Source organism: Melanerpes formicivorus, unplaced genomic scaffold (genome assembly GCF_026170545.1).
Source record: "Melanerpes formicivorus ecotype bairdi unplaced genomic scaffold, bMelFor1.0.p_v2 SCAF_5, whole genome shotgun sequence".
Classification (NCBI taxonomy): domain Eukaryota; kingdom Metazoa; phylum Chordata; class Aves; order Piciformes; family Picidae; genus Melanerpes; species Melanerpes formicivorus.
Genome location: NW_027142357.1, coordinates 15729273 through 15749134, shown reverse-complemented (window position 1 = coordinate 15749134; position 19862 = coordinate 15729273). Strand labels below are relative to the sequence as shown.

Here is a 19862-nt window from a genome sequence, read left to right as displayed (position 1 = left end):
GAAATGTATGCCCGTGCCATTATAGAGAGCTTTCAAATGAGAGGCTAAGTACAGAAACAGTGTTTTCCCTGTTGGACGTTTTCATTTAAAGTTTACAAACATTCATCAGACATTTCTGGAAGCTAAAAGCTTACTTCACAAGCTCAGGACATTGCATATATCTGTGGAACTGGTGGTCTCAGAACCAGTCTGAAGGCAAGACATAAAATCATGTCTGTACTTGTAAATATGTATTTTTATATATATATATGTAACTTTATATTATTTATAGACTAAGAAAACTCTCCTGACGTGTTACTTATAAATAAATTAAAAAAAAATAATCTTACAGACTACTCTAGTGAATAACACTGAACCATTTCAGAATGAGCAAAGGCACAGCTCTGTTAAAATCTATCGCAGAACTGAAGACACAAAGCTACAAATGAATACCTAGTGCAACGCAAATTCCACCAAAATGTAACATTTTAAACAAAGGCTTACACTTTAACAGGCCTCTATTTGTAGCACAGTTTTCCAAAATCATCAGGAATAAATAAGAAATTCTTTCTTTAGAGGGAAGCACTCCTTTTTTACATGAAATGGTATGAAGAAATGGCATGAAGCGGCATCAGGGGAAGTTCAGATTGGACATAAAAAGTTCTTCACTGAGAGAGTGGTCAGTCATTGGAACAGGCTTCCCAGTCACAGCCCATGAGCCCATGTGGCTCATGGAACATGTCCATGATACTCTAAAGTCACATGATTTAATTTAAGGTTATCCTGCAAGAAGCAGAGAATTAGACTCAATGACCCTTAAAGGTACATTCCAACTTGAGATATTCTACAATTCCATGAATATCTTATTGGAGTACAACTATAATTCAATTCCATTGAAGTCACTTCAATTCTTCATTAGCTGAAGCATACATTAACTCGTTGATCTCAGTTACCTCTTCTGCCAGTATAAGAAATATTCTGTAGTATTCATATAAAAATTAAGTCAGTCATGATACACAAATATACATTTGATTCAAAGTTAGTATATGGTGTATATATACGTATGGCACCACCAGCACACAGCTGACTGCCTTCAGCCCCTGCAAACAATGAGAAATAGAAGTGCACTGACCAGGCTCAGGTGGATGATGGAGCACCATTACTCCTAAATTCCTTCACAGTCTTCCAATACCTGCTCTATAAATTCCGCAGGCTAGTAACTACATCTCTGTTTGGGGGGGTTTGGTATTTTTATTTCAAAACTCAATACAGATATGAGCATGAATGCTTAACATTTCAAGAAACACACAGATTCAAATGCTTTCATGAGAATACTTGGGCATACTTTTAAGAAATTAAAAAACAAAAAAAATCACTTGTTATTCCAAGCAAGGAATACTAAGGGTGTACAAAATTCTGTCTAATGGCTAAGCTAAGTCTGGAGTAACTGTGGCGAAGTAAGAATTTTCTGGTCTTTCTCCCACAGCACTGCCAAACTCAAGACTGCAAAATTCGTTTAGAATGACACTTTAAAAATGTCTTCTGATAGACCTTTAGTCAGTGTGAAGAGTACTTACAAGAACAGTCTGCTGAAGATCCCTGAAGTTTTTTAATAGAACCCTAATTGCAACTACAGACAATTTTTGGTTTACAGTGTTTGAAATTATCTTTTCCTTATGGCAAGATGAAGAAGGATCCTGTATTCTGTTTCCTGGTGAAGGAAGAATGAATGACCACTTCCCATTGTCCTTGTCCAGCACAGACAGGTCACTAGCACACTCTCAAGGCTTCCCTAACTGAAATAACATCTCAGAAAATTTTTGGTTTTACCAGGTCTACATAGCTCAGTACTCAAACAAGGATACCAGACCAGACATCTATATTCTCAGCTGTGGCTACAGTTTCTCCCAATACACTGCAATAAGCTTGTTGCCCTTGAAAGCAGGGTGTCTGCCTTTCTTCCCAATTTCTGGCTCTAAGGATGATATTGAAAAAATATATCAAGACTCAAACCCTCAAACTTTAGAAAATTTCAAGTAATCAATAGTTTGCCAAGAAACAAACATTCCTGCCTCTTTTTAATATCAAGGCTCATTTTTTCTTGAATTCAATGGAAAAATGGAAAGAAAACTAACTCACAGAATACTTTTTACAGTTACTCAGATATTTTAATTCCTTCTTCTTTCTGTTAGAAAAGTAGTGATACTACCAATAATCACGTTTAAAGTAAGAAAAACAACCAAACAACAACAAAATCCCACCTGACATATTAATACAATACTGCTTTTCCAGAAGCACTTTCAATCCATTATTTACACACACTATCTCATTTTTTTCCTACAGACCATAAAACTCATGTCCTCATATGAAGACAATTGCATGCAATTTCTAAGATTAAAAATTAGAAAAACAGGGCTAGAAACAAGCTTACAGTATAACACATACTGAATTCACATCATGTTCAAAGCACCATGACCACCTCAAGGCAAAATACTACCTAGGTTTACAGTACTGCTGCAGTCACCCAAAGCTCTTCTTCAAAATACTTCTCCCTATGTCCACAAGGCTGATTGCCAGTGCTGTCATTTCCTTCAGCATAATTTGGAAAACAGCAGGAAACAGGGCTCACAACAAATGCAGGAATACCTGAAATACAGAAAACATACAGAACCTACTGTCCCTCCTGAGCCCATTTTTGAAGTCTGACTAAGTAAGCTCTACTGTGACTTAACCACAGGGAATTTCTCCCAGGATGAAGAATTCTTTTCTGGTCAAGAATTTTCACAGACTAATATTGTTATGCTATATAAAATGAGGACAAACTTTTATTCTAGACATCCATTCTTTTGGCAGGACTAGAGGAGGAGGTAATATCTAGTTCACAGAAAATTAGGTCACCCATTTCACAAGCAAATACAAACTGCATGTTGAAGTTTGCAAGCATTTTGTAGGTATTCTCCATCAACAGGCAGTTGGAAGAGATTTATCACAAATTCTGCATACAGCTAGATTAATTACAAATGCAGGAGGAAAGAAGTTCATATTTACAAACTTAGTCAAACAAAAAACCCATTATATCATCTTAACAGCTGTGTAAGAATTTGGCAAGCCTCACAAGTGAAGTTTTGTTTTTCTGAATAAACCCAAAAGAACAATTATTTTTATTTCCTCAAAAATATCTTCTTTGATATAAAGGCGTCTCTAAGGATTAAGCCAGATTAATAGACTGCAGAACACAACACTAAAAGTGAAATGTGTCTCAGAATGACTATTTCTACTGCTAAGCAGCTGTAATGACTTCACCACACTGTATAAAGAATGTAATTTGTGACACTTGAAATGGTAATTACTTGGACCACATTCATGTCTTGTTAAGGGCAAACATGAGCAAAAAAGAACTAATATGCATTAATTTGTTGCAGCTAAAAACCAGCCATAAAACAACAAAAGTAGTTATTTTAAAAGTAGGTGACAGAGACTAGAGTGAAAGGTACCCCACAGTAAGTCTTATTTCATTACAACCTCAGCATTTAAAAGCAAAGTAATTTCCAAGTTGTATTTGTTTACTGCATTACGAGTAAGTCAGTGCAGATGCAGCATACCTTCAGAGCTCTAAACACTCGCTCAAGTGTTGCTGGCAATGTCCTCCTATTGTCTTTCTGAAGGATTTATAAAGTTTTGCTGTTAGGAGCTACAGCTGTTAGGACCAGCACGTAACAAATCAGAAGAGGTTTGCAAGTCAAAAAAATGAATTATTTTTGCTGAGTTACAAATGTCATTCCACTGGGAGCTTTCTGCATGTTCTCCCTGCACCCCACCATATCTTTGCAGTAAAGGCAGCTTATAATTATGAAAATACATAATCAAATTCCTTATGTATACTTATTTATGAATAAGTTTTGCCAGGGACCAAGACCAGAATGTAAAGAAATGCTGCACCAGACAGAATCACAAATAATTCCACATAACTTTCCACCAGCAGGAGGGGAACACTGGAATGAAACGGTGCTTCCTCTTTGGAGGTCCTGAAATCTATACAGGTGATGGACTGCATCTGTCTTCACCCTTCAGAATCAGCTGTCAATTTGATCTCAAAGGTGAGGTATTACAGGTCTTACTATTAAATCACCATTTCTGCTTTTGCTTTTTCTTTTTCCTTTTTATTCACAAGCAGCATGTTAAAATGCATTCAAACAGGTGAGAGCATCTCATCTTTCACTTATATCACAGCAGGTACTTCACCTGACTAACTCTGAACGGTGCAAAGGAATGAGTAGACAGCATGTTTATGCAGTTAGAAATGCAGATCTTTTGTCAAGGTATCCTGACATTAATCTGCTCTCTTTTACACCAAGAGAAGTAGACCTGATCACAGAAATGAATATGGAAATTCTTAAAGGCTGGAAAATTACAGCAAGGTGCAACTCCAGTATGGCACATCAGTAAAACCAAGATAATGAAATCTAATTTTAAAACAGGAAGTCTAATTCTCTAAAACACGTTCAGAACATGATCAGTGCTTTTTGATTTTAATCTTTGCATCCAAGAATACTTTCATCAAGACTTTTCAGGAAGACTTCTAGCAATGTAATGTAGCAGGGCTCATACCACGCAATTTCAGCTGAAAATGTTTCATGAGGTAAAAAAAGCTTTTCACACTGAAACCTGCTAAAAGACAAGCTAGTTGGTCCTAAGTACAAAGGAGGGAAGTTAGGTTGGGGCCTTTAAGATAAGGCAATAGAGGACACAATACAGTCCACACTAAGATGTTTGCCTTTTCATAGGACATAGATGCATTAGAAGAGAATTATGATCCTTGTGACTCAGTGGCTGAAAGGATTTGACATAATTCAAAGCAACAATTTTTAAACAGGTCAAAGGATAACAAACCATTTAATTAAAAAAAAAAAAAAAAAAAAAAATCCACCACCATCTGAGCTATATATCTATGTTTAACAATCCCCAAGCATTTCTGGGGTACGTAATTTCTATACACTTCTGTACAAATTGGAACATGAAGAAGTTGATTGTCAAATTAATTTTGCGGGTTGGGGTGAGACAAATAAAAAAAAAAAAAAGTCAGACTTCAAATCAGACCAAAGACAATCCAAACATTTCATAAAGCACAAAAGAAAAATTCAGAAAAACTGCCTATGCTTGTTGGACATTACTATGTAAACAATTTTCAGATGCCACATGCAAAACAAAACCCCACAGAAGTCATTCACAAGTTCAATTCTTAGGTCATACTGTATAAGAATGAGATGAAATATTAATAAAAGTTTTTTTTAAATTCCACCATTTTTTGTTATTAATACAATTAATTTTCATAAATTATCCTTTTTCCATTGTGAAGTCCTGCAAAAGCCTTGAAAACTGCTGAAGTGACTAATTCCAATCACTTAATTATGGTACAGCAGATTTTTTGATGCAAAGCTCCCACATAAGTATAAACATATCACCACTCCCTCTCATAATCAAGTACTGGAAGTAGCCAGAAGACCTCTCCTTCCCATTCTAAGGAAAACGTTGAGACTAAACTTCTGCAGAGTGCAGCAGATAATCCAAGCAATTTGTATATGCAAAGTCAGGAAATCAAAGTTTCTCTCTATAAATCTTCTGATTCATCTACAACAAATTAGGTCTTCTTTTTCCAAGAGGAAGTGATGGCAGAAAGAAGAAAGTCAATAAACACTATATTTACAGTAGTGTGTTTGGGATTTGACATCATTGTACACATACAAAAACCAGTATGCCATTTAAACCTAATTTTACAAGTCAAAGACTAGAAGGAATGCCTCTAAAAGCTTTTTCTTAAAAAAAAAAAAAAAAAACACCAAAACCTAAAACAAAGCAAAACCCCAAACAACAAAAAAACAACCCTGAGAATCCTACTCCTTTTCAAGTAAAGAAAAACAAATGAGAAAAGCCCACCTTCTGGAGGAAAAAAAAAAAACAGCCCAAAAATTAGTGGAAGAAAGCTGGTTAAGATTTCCAAACATCACTGCTGCCACAGTGCTGAACATTGCTGGTCATATGGATCAAGGATGGATTCCGAGTACTCACTGCTATCCCATTCTAGCTGTGACTGCATAAGAAAGGTCAGAAAGTTATTTTCTCTCCTTTCTATTTACACCTTTACACTTTTTGCACACTTATAAAAAGCAGCAGACAAGAGGTAGGTAAATAGGTAGGATTACCAACATAATCCATTACCAAGAATCTTCAAATATTTGAGTCAATAAGTCAGTCTTTACAGCATTTCCACACAGAACACAGAGTTAGGTTTTGAGGTTGCATTGGGGGGTTTTGGAATAAACTACTCATACAGAAGGTAGGTTTAAAATCGTGCTGACGAAACTGAAGCACTTGTTCTCATGCAGCTGGATTTGGCATTCTGTTGAAAATGATCTTTTGCATTTCACAGAAATCCTGCAACACACTTTGAAGGATGATATATATATATATATATAAATAAGGAAGCAATTACCTGGGCAGTTTTCCTATCATATTGATTTTGGAGAAAGCTGAATACGGGTCATGTTCATTTGCTTTCGTTTTATTTTTCAACAGCATTTTAAAGTCTTAAACTCACATGCTGACGTGGCCTGGACACACAACTGTAGCAAAAGCCTGACAAAACTGTAATCAGTGCAAAGTTAGTGTAAAAACCACTCTTTGAAAGACTGGTCACCAAGGTGCATGTGGAAATTTTAGTAGAGAAATTAACTCATTATTTACTGTACAATCAGCAGTGAATGACTCAACAAGTAGGTGCTAGTATGCTGTAACATCAGTTGCAGCCATTCTGTCAGAGCTGCCAATGGACCTTCATACTTATTAAGGGAAGTCACTGGCTGTGGTCCCATGGCAATACTGCTGAGAATGACTACCAGGAAATCATGTCTGGCTCTTAGCACTATTTCTGTCACTGTGTCTATCCATTCTGTGCAACCACTGTAGCAAGCAAGCACAAGCCAGAGCACGCACTCATGACACCATTTGTGAAGAACAACCTGTTAATAAAAAATAAATAAATAAAAAGGGATGCCATCTGTTATTCCTGGTCTCAACTTTTCATCTGAGGTCCCAGTCTTCTCTCAGATGAAAACAGTTAAAGAAGAGCAATACACCTGTGGAATCATTCACAGCCTCTGTGCTGTTCTAACATCACCTCCTTCCAGCTCTACTATTCCTGACAGTTTCTATTTTTTAAAATACAATCAAGTCACAACAAGCAAGTTCTCAGCCCCCTTTTCAATTCTTGTGCATCATCTCAAAAACTTCACCCAGCTGAGAAGAATATATACAAAGCACAGGACTAACATCCCGTTATACTATCCAACCTCTCTCCCACATGCACTTTGAGGTGGAGAATACCAAGAACAATATGCTGTCCAGCTTGCAACGGACATTCCCAATCTCCTGTGGGACAATGGTAGCCAACAGAACTTAAAAGCATGTACACAAACATAACCCTAAGTACAGAATGGAACTGAGCACATAAAAATAATGTTTCTACTTATCCAGTTTCAAATCAAGCATAGTTTCAGAAGACCAATACCCAAAAAAAGAGGACAAGAGAGTTACACATACAACTTTCAGAATTAGAGAATTGGAAGAGTGCATAAAAGAAAAATACATGTAACAGGAAGGCAGAAAAATGGTAAGGACAGCATTTAATCCATAATATAATGCTTCCTCTGTGGTAGACCTAACTTCCTCTTTTTAAATAATGTCCTATCCCTCAAGAGAGATCGGCAATACACAGAGGACACAGATCAATTTTTAACAGAATGCAGAGTCGTGGATATTATTTCAGTGCTTACCTTGCTCACCTTTGGAAAGAAAAAGAACAGAGTTAGTTACAAACACATTTTCTCAACAAGATCTATAAAATACACCAAGTACAGTGGCAACAAATATATGAAACCTATATAGTTATCAACTATATTCCATTAAATACCAAGCTACTGCATGCACACCTAATGATAAGATCATCATCACTATTTATTATTGTGGAAATATACCCCCCAAACCATGTTTTGTATCTCGACAGAGAATTCTTGATGAACACTTGACCAGACTGCTGCCACCCCCCAATTCCTATTGAAATGTTACTAATCACACTACAGATTCCAGCAGAATTCAGAAAGATTAGAAAATAAATATCATGTAAACTAAAGGCTTCTTTTAATGGACCTTTAATTCCCACACACAGTAGTGTTTTTATTCCCATTTTTGGGTTCACTTTTTATTTCTTAAATGCTAGTGAACCTTTTACTTTACAGTCTACAAAGACATGAGGCACAGAGTGACATAACAATTCATCTTGTCACATTCAAAATACAGTATGTACTTCATAAGAATTAGTGCAAAATATTAATCAGACAGTACCACATATGAAGAACAATTTAAAGTCAGAGACGATACAATAATATGCTTTACATCCTGCACTCAAGATCAGTCACTAGGCCAGAAACAAAGCAGCAGCATATCAACTAAAACTTTTTGTGATAATGATAGCATACAGTTCATGCATTAAATCAAAGTAATCTGTGCGAAGTGACAATGTTCCTGTCCTACACTATATATATTTTAAGTTTAAAGGGTGCACAAATATTTAAGTTTAAAGGGAACAAACTAATATACTTTTGAAGGCACTGGGCCCAAAAGGAAAAAAGATGACTCATAAAATCATTCTCCAAACTCTTGGGTATAACAGTCTATCCAAGCTTACTTTCTATATGACATCTCTGAATATACCAACTATCCTCACATCAGTAGAGGAAAGATTAAGCAACACCTCTTTTTCAAAAGAGAGACATCCAAGTCATCACATTTCAGAAACGAAACGCGACCCAAGTTGAAAGTGCAGTCGGAAAACACTTTTGTTTGCTCTACAGTGGACTTTTGACCCCACAACGCAGGCTACTTGTTCCAGGAATATTACATTCCAGTTGATAAAAGATAATTTAAGATTTTTTTTTTCATTACAAAGAAGTAATAACTAATTCCAAGGTTTTTTAATTTTTATTTTACTGCCCCCCCCCCCCCCCCCTTAAATTACTGGTTTTGAGGAGATTCTAAAGTTTTTGCACAGATTCAAACTAAACAGGAATACAAAATATCAACCCAGAAAATTTCATTTAAGTTACTCAAAAGCACTTGAATGTGTTGTTTGTTTTTTTAGGGGGGGTTACTTTCTATTTTATTTTTAACAAGTCTCTGATTTTTACTGGCTTAAATACCAAACACAAAAGGTTAAGCTGCATGTTACACTATCAAGTGGAGTTAACATAGAGCAGTCTTCATACTCTGTGTTTCACTTTAAGAAGGGTGACATGAATATGTGGTTCATCCTAAAGATTTCTTTCATTTTCTTACTGCTTCGATTTCCTGGTCTGCCACCTGCCAGAGGGGAAGACAATATTCACACTTTTCTACGGGCCCCTGCTTCTGCTTCCATTTAATTGCTGAAAATGACAGTTCTCATTTTTGCTATGCTGCTTAGAATTTCTAAGGTCTCTAATCCAAAACATGTAATTCTTTTCCTTCCTCTCTGAGCTGGAATCTACAGTTGTACTCACATCTCTCTGACAAATACGCTTTCAGTTTCATAGAACTGATCAGAAGATATCACTAAGTTACTTATTGATAGATATACCTGACTAGAGGCAGAAGAAAAAGTGATCTTCTGTTACACAGCTTCACAGAGTTGCTCTCCTGATCTGTGATGTACTCAGAGGTGGACAAAGGAATTCACAAGCTTTAAGAAGTATTGCTACCTTGCAAAGTTACTGGTGAGTGAAAACTACTGGGTTTCCCCCCTTCCCTCCTTAAATAAAATGCCACTGTTTAATAGATACAAGTGCTTTTCTTAAGCCCCCAGACATAACCTGTTAACTAAAATCCAGACTACTAGAGATGTTGGTCACTGATAACATGCAGCAAACTTGAGAATGTTTTTCAGGAAATGTCATGCAATGATCCATATTTCTATCAAAGCTGCTCAGAACTACATGTCCAAGTAAAAGGTCACTTTAAGTCATGCATTCATGAGACAAGTGACAACTTCCTTGGAGAACAGAGGTCTGTAAGGCATTTGTCTTTAAAGGCTCAGAACAACTTGAGTTTTTTCAGTATGGCAATTTTTAACATTTTTTTTCCAAATGCACTATAAAACACGTGTGTAAAAGGCCTTTAGTCACCTGTGGAGAACAACTACAGGCACCTGGGAAGTCCAAACTTGCATTAGTATATTAAAACAGATTCCAACAATGATTAACTCATTTTAAATGGTGCAACAAGATCACAATGATTCTTCTAGCAAGAAGAAAAGCAGGAAGTAAAATTACTTAGGATAAATAAAGAAAGCTTGGAATGCTTGGCTGCTGGCACGGAATCAAAAACCCTATGCAAGATGCCTCATCACTATGCAGGCATGAACTAGGCAAGTCAGGATGAAATTAAAAACTACCATACATGAGCAGCAAAACACCTAGGAATAGCCAACCATGCAATGGCAAAGAGTGAGGCTTTATCTACTGGTAATGTACCTCCCATAGAACAATAGTGAGGCACTTACTTGGGCAGTGAACATTGTCCTTGATCCTGAAGGAAGCTAGAGTAGGTATGCCACTTATTTCACAAACAGTGTCTTATCCTTGCAGACTGAGTTTCAGAATTAACACAAATTTAAGAACTTTGGATCTTAACTTATCTTTGTGTATAGTCAGCAATGATATGGCAAAACATGAGGCAATTCTCAGCTGTAATGAAATGGTTTCAATTTTGTTAGTACTTCTCTTCCTAATTCAATACTTATAAACCATGAAGAAGAACAGTAACAAGCAATAAGATCAGAAACAAAGTAGGAAAACCACACAGGATTAATTTTAAGTCTATTAGTATACAGAGACAGTATTTATGCTAAACTAATGAGCTTCCTATGCCATTTTCACCTTTGGAAGGCCATCATTAAGCTGCAAAAATCAGTTTCATTCATGAGATGTTTGGAAACATTCTGAAAACTTAAATTTCAACACTGAGCTAGAATCCATCCAGTTCTATAAATCAGCATGCCTAAATAAGTATAGATACCATTTGTCATGTAGCTATGAAAGCAAATTAATTTACAAAGTCATGGTACAAAGTATTTCCTACAATGGATTCTGAAACCCTGAAGAGGTGTCTTTTAATACCCATATGACACAAACAGCTGTCTGAAAAGGAGTTGTCTTTATTCTTAAGAATGCATTTAGATCCTATAGATAAAAGAACCTTTAATTTTGCAAAACTATATAATCATGGTCTAGGAAGATGTACACAAGGATGTAGCTTCTCTTCCTCTCTCAACAGCTACCCCAAAGTAGAATATTTTACCCCAACTCATCACCCCTTCAACTTTACCAGTTTGGCATGACTTTACCAGTTTGATCATGATGTAAAGTAGATCACATTAATATGTTCTTTTGAGTATTTTTAACAGGCAACAGTTTAGTAGTCACTAAAACTAAAGAAGACCTAAGGATATTTCAGACAGGAGAAGCATAATTAAAACAAACAACCAAACAACAAAGAAACAAACAAAAAAGAAAGAAACAAACAAAAAAAACACTCAATTGCTTCACTTTTGCTCTTATTCATACCATTTCATTAAGGGACCTACTAAAAGAAGAGAGTGGAATACAATTCTGGAGACTGGTTCTGCACTCGTCAGAGATGCAAGCAGGAAGAACTGCAGACCTGTGGCTATTCCATGCATAGTAAATGCATCTCTACAGATATTAATGACTGGAAGAAGTTTAGAATCAATGCATGCAACAGCTTTACTACCTCCAAAGGTGGTGCAGGTTTGGTTTGCTAACACAGTCTTCTATAACATCTACAACAGAGTGTATCAGTGACATCTTGTCACGAAGAGATGGAAAGAGGAGGAAAGAGAGCAAGCGTGTACACAAGCTGTTTCTTTCTGAACATCTGCCTTTTCAGAAATAGTGTACCACAAGGATCAATTCAGCAACTTCAACAAGTTAAACATACAACTACCACTACAAATCTACACACCTTTGAAAGAGAGGAAAATCTGTCAAACAATCTCAGCGTACTTTCTCACTGATTAAACCAATCGAATATGCATTTTAGACAGATAATTCATCATCGTTGTCATCAATTAAACCATTTTAAGGAAGTCCAGAGTCACTAAAACAACAGTAATTGTTTTCATCAGGGACTGAAACAACAGGGTTGGGGCAAAACTGTCTTAGCACTATCTGTATATTCCAAGAACAATGAAATTCCAGACCAGAAATCTCTAAATTCTGTCTTGTAAAGGTATCATTTTTCATAGTATGCAGTAACTCAATAGACTTCTAATGTTGCACTTAGCAGGCAATTTTCTGACATATATTGAAAGGATTTAAACTTCAGAAATTATATCAGACTAAGATTGGATTATTTTATCATCAGTGCTTGATACACATTTATTATTTGCACTTTGAACATTATTTAATGACTTAGCCTTCAAAATACAATTTTACAAGTAGATGGTACAAGTTTACAAATTACAGTTTCAGTAAGACTAGCAATTAGGTCTTTTGGATACTTCTGATGATATTTTTCCTTTTACGATGACTAAGGGGAATTCAGACAACAAAGTAAGATTTTGAACAGAGTATCCTTGAACAGTTTTTAGTACTTCCTCAAAGAACCTGCAGTTATCTACAAGTCACTTAGAGACAATGGTAGGATAGTAGAAGCAGAAACTACTTACTCAACAACAGCTTTAGTACAGGGCAGCACTTTTACTAGTATCAGTTCAGATATTAAGACTATGATCACAGAGCATCAACTACCTCTCTGTGCTAAAGATGGCTATTCTTAAAGCAGAGAAAGGCAAAAAATGACAGAATTTACATCAAGATGAAGCCTTTTCACGTATCATTGGAATGCAACAGTTTTTCTTTAGGGAGCAAACTACAAGAAGAGCCATGAAGGCAACAGTTGAAAAAAACAAACAAAAAAAGCCCAACTACAAGTAATTGGATTGCACATCTCAAATCTAAGCACAACACAGCTATGTTTTTATTTTACTTTAACCCACTATTATGGACAAAAACACACGTCAGGAATACTACAGGTCCTACAAACAGTGCAAGCTGCCGAGTCTCTGGGGAAAGGGAAGGACAGAATGAGATAATCACAGCACTGGCAGTACCAAAGGCCCCTGTGCCAGCCACAGGCAGTTGACTTCAACTCTTAGTATCACATGAGAAGTTTCTGCCAGTCCCCATGCAACTGCACTTAAAGCTTTCTGAAGGGTAAAGTTACCAGAGAAGATAAAGGTTGCCAATGAGTCTCCCTCCAGTACTTTTCTGTATCTACATTTTATTTAACATATTCTTCCACTTCATACAGGTACTTCAGAGGAAGGATTGCATTTTCTACTTAATATATCCAAGACTTTTAGATGAAAGTGCTGCAATACTGACACAAGAAATAAACTGATCAGAGTCACAAAACAGGAAAATGATGTCACTTCTTACTCCTGTTTCTTTCTAATCCTAATCTGCTAGAAATTAGCTATTATGATATAATAAACAGTAGGAAACAGTAAGTTTTGCTCTTAACACAACTTAAGCAAAAGAACACCCTTTTAGTATAAGAACACAACTTGCTATTTTAAATACTTAGGTATTACACGGTACAAGACCATTTCAGATGTCAAACACAATTAGAATATAGCATTAGCCTTCCAGTAAGATAAAGTAATTTTCACACAAGATGAGAACAATCCGCATTCAGTTTACCATTTTCTCTTTGCAACATCAGTGCAACAACTTGAGATCTTAAACACTTTAAAATATTTACTCAAGAAAAGTAAACATATCATAACAGTTTTGCTCCTGTGTGTAGTAAATGCCTCACCAGACATACTATATTTTTGTATAAAAACTTGTACCTTACACATCGCTCTCCTAAAGATACCTGAGACAATGAAGATTCAATGGCTTTTCAGTTTTAAATTAATCTGATAAATTTCTGGGACTAGTAATTCAGCAACAGGTAAAAAATATGTTCTATGACAAAAAGTTTTAAAACTGTATTTATAGCAACTCTGGAATTCCTCTTTCCCAGATCTCCCTACAGAATTCAACTAACTCATTATAAAAATGAGACCACAAAAACTATTCTTCCTAATATTTAACCTCAGTCCAGTTTCAAATTCTTCTGTATGCCATCTTTCTCCATACCATTCCTAACAAAGAGAATGATAGCTCACAGAAGATGACATTGGGTGCTCATAATTAATCTATTTTTAAAAAAACAAATGTATCCGGACCAAGTTGCATTAAAACTATGCTGCAGATAGTTTCCTTAGTCTTTACAAAATTTTCAACTATGAGGATGATTATTAGCAACCTAAATCATCACGGAATTTTACTTGCCTTTCTCACTTGGACCAACATGCTTAATTGGATAGTTATTACTAATTTCTAGTATTAACCTCTGGAAGATAATATGCCATTTTCAATGAGCACAGCTTTTATGTGACGATTAGGCCTGCAGACTAACAAGAAGAAACTTAAATCCCTTGCCAGTCTGAAGAACAGTTATAACAGGCAATTACAGTGCAAGTTTCTTCACTGGCATTCCTTAACCTTGTAGACATTCCTAAAAGTGGAGAGCACTCAACATGTGTACTCACTCAAAATCTGTGACTGCCAATTATGATAGTTTTTGAATCCTGAAAATAACTTACTCAACATGACAACTTTGCTTTTGTAAGTTACATTTCCTTCAACAGAATTAACATTTAAATACATCAAACATGAGAAGTCAGCAGTCTGCTAGATTGCCCCTTTTTATAAGGCTTTTTTATCTGAGATTGTCTGATTCAGCAACTCCAGTGAAACACCACAGAATGAGCATCCACCAGTGTTTAGTTCATTTTTGGAGGCTGAAATGCAAGTTGGACATTACTGGCTTTGTTAAATGCTTGTAGCAACTTCTAGGTTTATTCAGTAGGGTCTTCATTCTGAACAGATGTTAATAGGAAGCCATGGAGCACATTATTTCAGTCCTACTTGAGAACTCAGAAATAAAAATACTGCTTCACATAACAGATAATTTTGCAACCTTTGGCTTAATTTGTAACACAAGAGATTTAGATTTTCCTACTCTTAGGAATGCAATCTAAATTACTTAACGGCTGGGATTTTCAGCACTATTCTTCTTAGTATTTGCCTAACTGGCTTAGTCACTCAGATTTAACTCTGTCCCAGTTTGATAGATTTACTTTCTTTCCCCTCCAGTGGCTGAAAGACATTTGAAGAAGGAAGGTATGTTGTACAACCAGTAGCAAATTATATTAATGTAGCATAAAGAAGTTCAATTAAGAGCACAAAGAAATAACCATTTGTGTCTAGAAAAACTAGATGACTTTATTAAAAATTCTGATGATGAAGGAAGAGATAAAGAAGACATGTCCATATTCTTGCAAAATTCAAATAAAGAGCACCACCATTGCTTTACAGCTAAACATATAATTAAAACCCAAAAGTCAGTGGCTTAAGGGAAGAAATAAAGCAATACCCACATATTCTGGCACTCAGATCACACACCCTCTTGAAAAATAAAGCCTCTTAAAAATCAATCATATTGAACTATTACCCACAAAAGTTAGCACAGCAGTCTCATACACTCCTTTAAACCAACAGGTGTTCTCTGTACCATGCATTACCTTATTAAGAAAGGAATCAGCTGCAATATACAGGAAGTTCAAAACAGTTTACATAATACACTCCTCCCCTGGGAAAAAACTACTTTACATTCAAACACGAAAGCAGTGGTCTCTAGATATTATGCTGGGAAAACAGACTGAAGATTATAGAAAATTTGTCAGTGTCCCTTTTTACATTTTTTTTTTTTTTTACAATCTTCTGCATGATTAACAGCTAGTAAACAATGCTGCCTTCCAGAACTGTGGCTTATCTTTCAGCAGTACTTTTCTCTCTGTCATTCCATGCTGAGTTTGAAAAACAATGCATGTTGTAAGAGCCTAAAAATCAAGCCATTTTAAGCAAATATCTAACTGAAAATTTAATCTGTAGCGTCCCTTCCCTCTTTGTTCTATGAAAGCAAAACCCCTTTCTAATGTGGATTGCTGTCATGTAATTTGAGTGTCACTTGCTGATATGAACACATACTAACATAGGTACAGAAAAATAGTTCTGTATTCGACTACCCACCACACCCATCTAGAAAGGGTATCTGCAGAGAAAAGCTGATTCAACAGCAAAACTGGAAGATTTGATGGTTTGGACTTTTTTTTTTTCCCAATAAATATCTACATTTTCTGCTCAGAAGTGCTGTACAAATGAATGAGTTCCTGCCTGTAGAACAGGGGATTGAGGGGAAACAGGTGAAAAGAGGCTATTTGTTTAAAATGGAGTGGATGTGATTCTGTAGCCTCATGAAGCAGTAGCTTCCCACTCCTCCATCACATGAATAGCCATATGAAAGAGCACACTTATGCTAAACCAAGTGTACCTGTGCCCCTCCAATAAAAGAGGAATTACACTTCATATACTGCTGTTCATCCCCTTCTGAATATCTATAACCAGATAAAAAACATTAAAAGTCTTGAAATACTAGTAAAAATTCTAAAATGCCAAGACAGTGCCCAAACACACATGTGACTATTTTCTGCCACATGAGATAAAAAATCCAAGAGATATAAAACCTACACCTCACATTAACGCAGCAGATATGAGTGTACCTATATGAATTGCCCACGGATCATGTGACACTCATGTATACAGACACTCCTCCCTCCCCTCCCACCAGCAATGATTTTTCTCCATAAAAAAAAAAAAATTAAATTAAAATAATCAACCACTCTCCCCATCTTAATGAAAACCAGTGCAGACACCACTTGCAAAGCTCTTCACAAATCAGCCCGCCCTCAATAAGTTGCATGCCTAAAAAGCTTAAAAGATTTCGGGTCTTTTGGGTTTTGTACAAGACAAAACGTTGTAATGAACAATCCCAATCGATCTTTCCTTTCTGTACCAGGAGAAAGGATTTAAGCGTGGTGGGTTGCCCGGGTGGCACTGGGGACTGGCCTGCCTGCAGCTCTACAGGGTGGAGGCTCACCCAAGCTGACATTGTCTGGATGCCACAGACCACATCCCTCGCGCATCCCCAGCTCCCTGCCCAGCCCCGCACGGGCGGATCGCACATACACTGATCTCCGGCAGCCACCCGCACCGCAAAGCCCGCTTTGAAAAAAATCACCCGCTTATGTTCGAGCCGTAGGTCCCGGGCCGCGGGCCGTTAAAACCTCGCCCCTCTCACACTCCTTCACCCCGGTCCTCCCTGCCCAGTCTCCGGCCACAGCGGGGCTACAGCAGTCCCTCAGCGGCCCCCGCCCCATCGCCGGTCGGAAGGGAATCGGCAGGAAGCGCCGCTCCCCGCCTGCCCGCCCCCCGGTCGCCGCGGCTAGGCAGACGCCCACCGGCTCGCCCACCACAGCCCCCACCCCCAAAAAAAAAAGGACAAGAAGGCGGCTCAACCACTCACCTCGCCCCGGCTCCGGGGGAGCCCCCCGGCGGGCTGGCGGGCAGCGGCGACTCCCCACAATACAGAGGCGCGAGGCGGCAGGCACGCTCCCGCTCGCTGCCGGCGGCGGCACCACCCGGGCTCGGCTCCGCCTGCAGACCCCCGCGGCTACTGCTCTTCCTCCCGCCACTAATGGTGGCCGCCGATACCGGCTCCCGTTGCCGCTCCCTTCCTTTCCCGTTTCTTGCTTCCGTCAAGCGCGGAACCGCCCGGCCGCCGGAGCACGTCCCTGCCCGGCAGCGGAGACACCGCTCCCTCCACGCCGCTACCACCCCAAGCGCCCGCCGCCGCTCCGGGCTCCCCCCGCCGCTCACTTCCGGTGCGCAGGCCGCACCTCGCTCCGCCCTGTCGGGGGCGCCGCCAGCGCCCGAGTGGCGGCGAGGGCCTCGCAGTAGTGGCTGAGTGGCCGTTGGGCGGATGCAGCAGGAATGGAGGAGCTCTGACCAGCGCCGCTGGCGCTGGGCTGGGGGAGGTCGCGTGGCCGAGCCCCGCGGAACAGGTCTGGCCCGACCTGGCGGCGGCCGGCGCGCTGGCGGCGGGCGCTGGCCGTATCCCAGGCGGCTTGCGGTACGGAACGCGCGCTGCGGCTCGTAAGGCAACGACCGGCTCTGGGGCGTGTTACCCGTCCCGCAGCAGTCACCCAGAGTTTCTGCTGGCAGCAGATTACTAAATCCTGGAAATCCAACCCAAACTCTCCGTGTCCCGCAGAGGCGGCACTGGCCGCCCCGATCCCCCTTGGCCAGAAACTCCTCTGGCTGGGAGTTGATCCCTGTTTCTCATCCTACCGCAGTTTAAGTGCCGAGATCACCATTTTGTAAATTATTCACCAAATGGGATGAAATGCTATAGATGCGGCTGCAAACAATGTGTGCGAGAGGAGATTCGCCTAAGTATAGCTTATTGCGGGGGCAGATGAGTGTATGCTGGGGCTCCAAGCCGGGACACGGAGAGGTGATGCTCATGCTGCCTTCGGTTGGGAGGGTGGTGCTTCCCGTTTGCTAGAACTGCTGTCATACCGTGCCAGGACGCTGGCATGTTTTACAGCGGGTTTTATCTGTCGGTGTGTGACAAGGAGAAATCTGCAGTCAACTAAAGCACAGTATTTTCCATAAATGAGAGCAATTATGTAAAATTATGTTAATTGTTCTACTTCTGTAAATACTAATTTACCAACAAGGTTATAAGCTAGGTCAAGAGCTACATGAAGAGGAAACTTAAAATACAGGCTAGTACACAGGAATATTATTTTCATATGTACATACGATTAAGTAATTTGAAAGACAAAGTTCACACATACATTCTAACATATAGTGCAAAAAATCCTTGCCATATAAATAGCCTTAGCATGTAATCACCTCCAGATTTTGGACAATATAATAAAAGGTTGACAACAATATGCCAGAAAAGCAGTTATGGATGCAGAAATATCAGACTGTTTCAACTGCATCTCTGAATGTCTTTCATGAAAAACTACATGTGTTCATCAGTAAGAGAGTACAGTAACCTGTAGTTGCAGATAATCCCACCATTCAGAATAATAGACCAGTACTGCTACACTGCTTCATCATTTGTGTAAATGATCCATAACTAATAAATAATTGTCTGAGCTCACTTTACTTCACAAATGCGTTAGTGACTTAAATTTTCAGTGCTATTCTGCACTTCCTGAATATCAGCAGTGAGAGTGAGCTGGCAGTGACTGTGAATCTGATGTTATCAGCAGGTTTAGACTGTCTCCAGGTTGTATTAATCCCACCATACTTTCTTAATGAACTGAAGGGATAAGAATGACAACACCTCCCTTAGCATCAGATCAGAGCTTCACAGAGGAAGCACAGTGAGTGCATGGGGGGGACAATACAAGTTGCAACTTGGGTACAATATGGCCAGGTTCATTCTGTAACTCCGTGGCAGCTCCAGCAATGTCTAACCCAGCACAGAAGCACTACCAAGTGATGTTCAGCTCCACAGCAGCTCAGGAACTGCATGGCCATGAAGTGTGCAAAGCCTCATCACTCAACTAAGAAAGGAAAAAGAGGTTGTAGATGTTTAATGCAAATTCTGCTTTTGGCATGTGGAAATGTTACTCCTTTGTATCAAACTTGTTAAATTGCCCTGAGCCTACGCAGACAACAGACAACATCGTTAATTTAGTGCTGGATAGAGATCAGAGCCAGACCATTTTAAGCTTGAGGACCAGATTGAATCTGTGTGAATCCTACAGAACCACCATCCAATTACATACATCAGTTACTACT

At 38.7% G+C, this 19862-nt stretch overlaps 1 protein-coding gene across 1 annotated transcript in view; it reads right to left on the bottom strand.

Moving 5' to 3' along the window:
- The window catches only part of RAPH1 (Ras association (RalGDS/AF-6) and pleckstrin homology domains 1), a 91245-nt gene extending 73342 nt beyond the window's left edge, over positions 1–17903 (bottom strand). The window contains 1 exon segment of the mRNA XM_068138379.1: positions 17566–17903. The gene's annotated coding sequence lies outside the window, so the exon portion shown is untranslated.
- Between the last annotated feature and the right edge of the window lie 1959 nt (positions 17904–19862).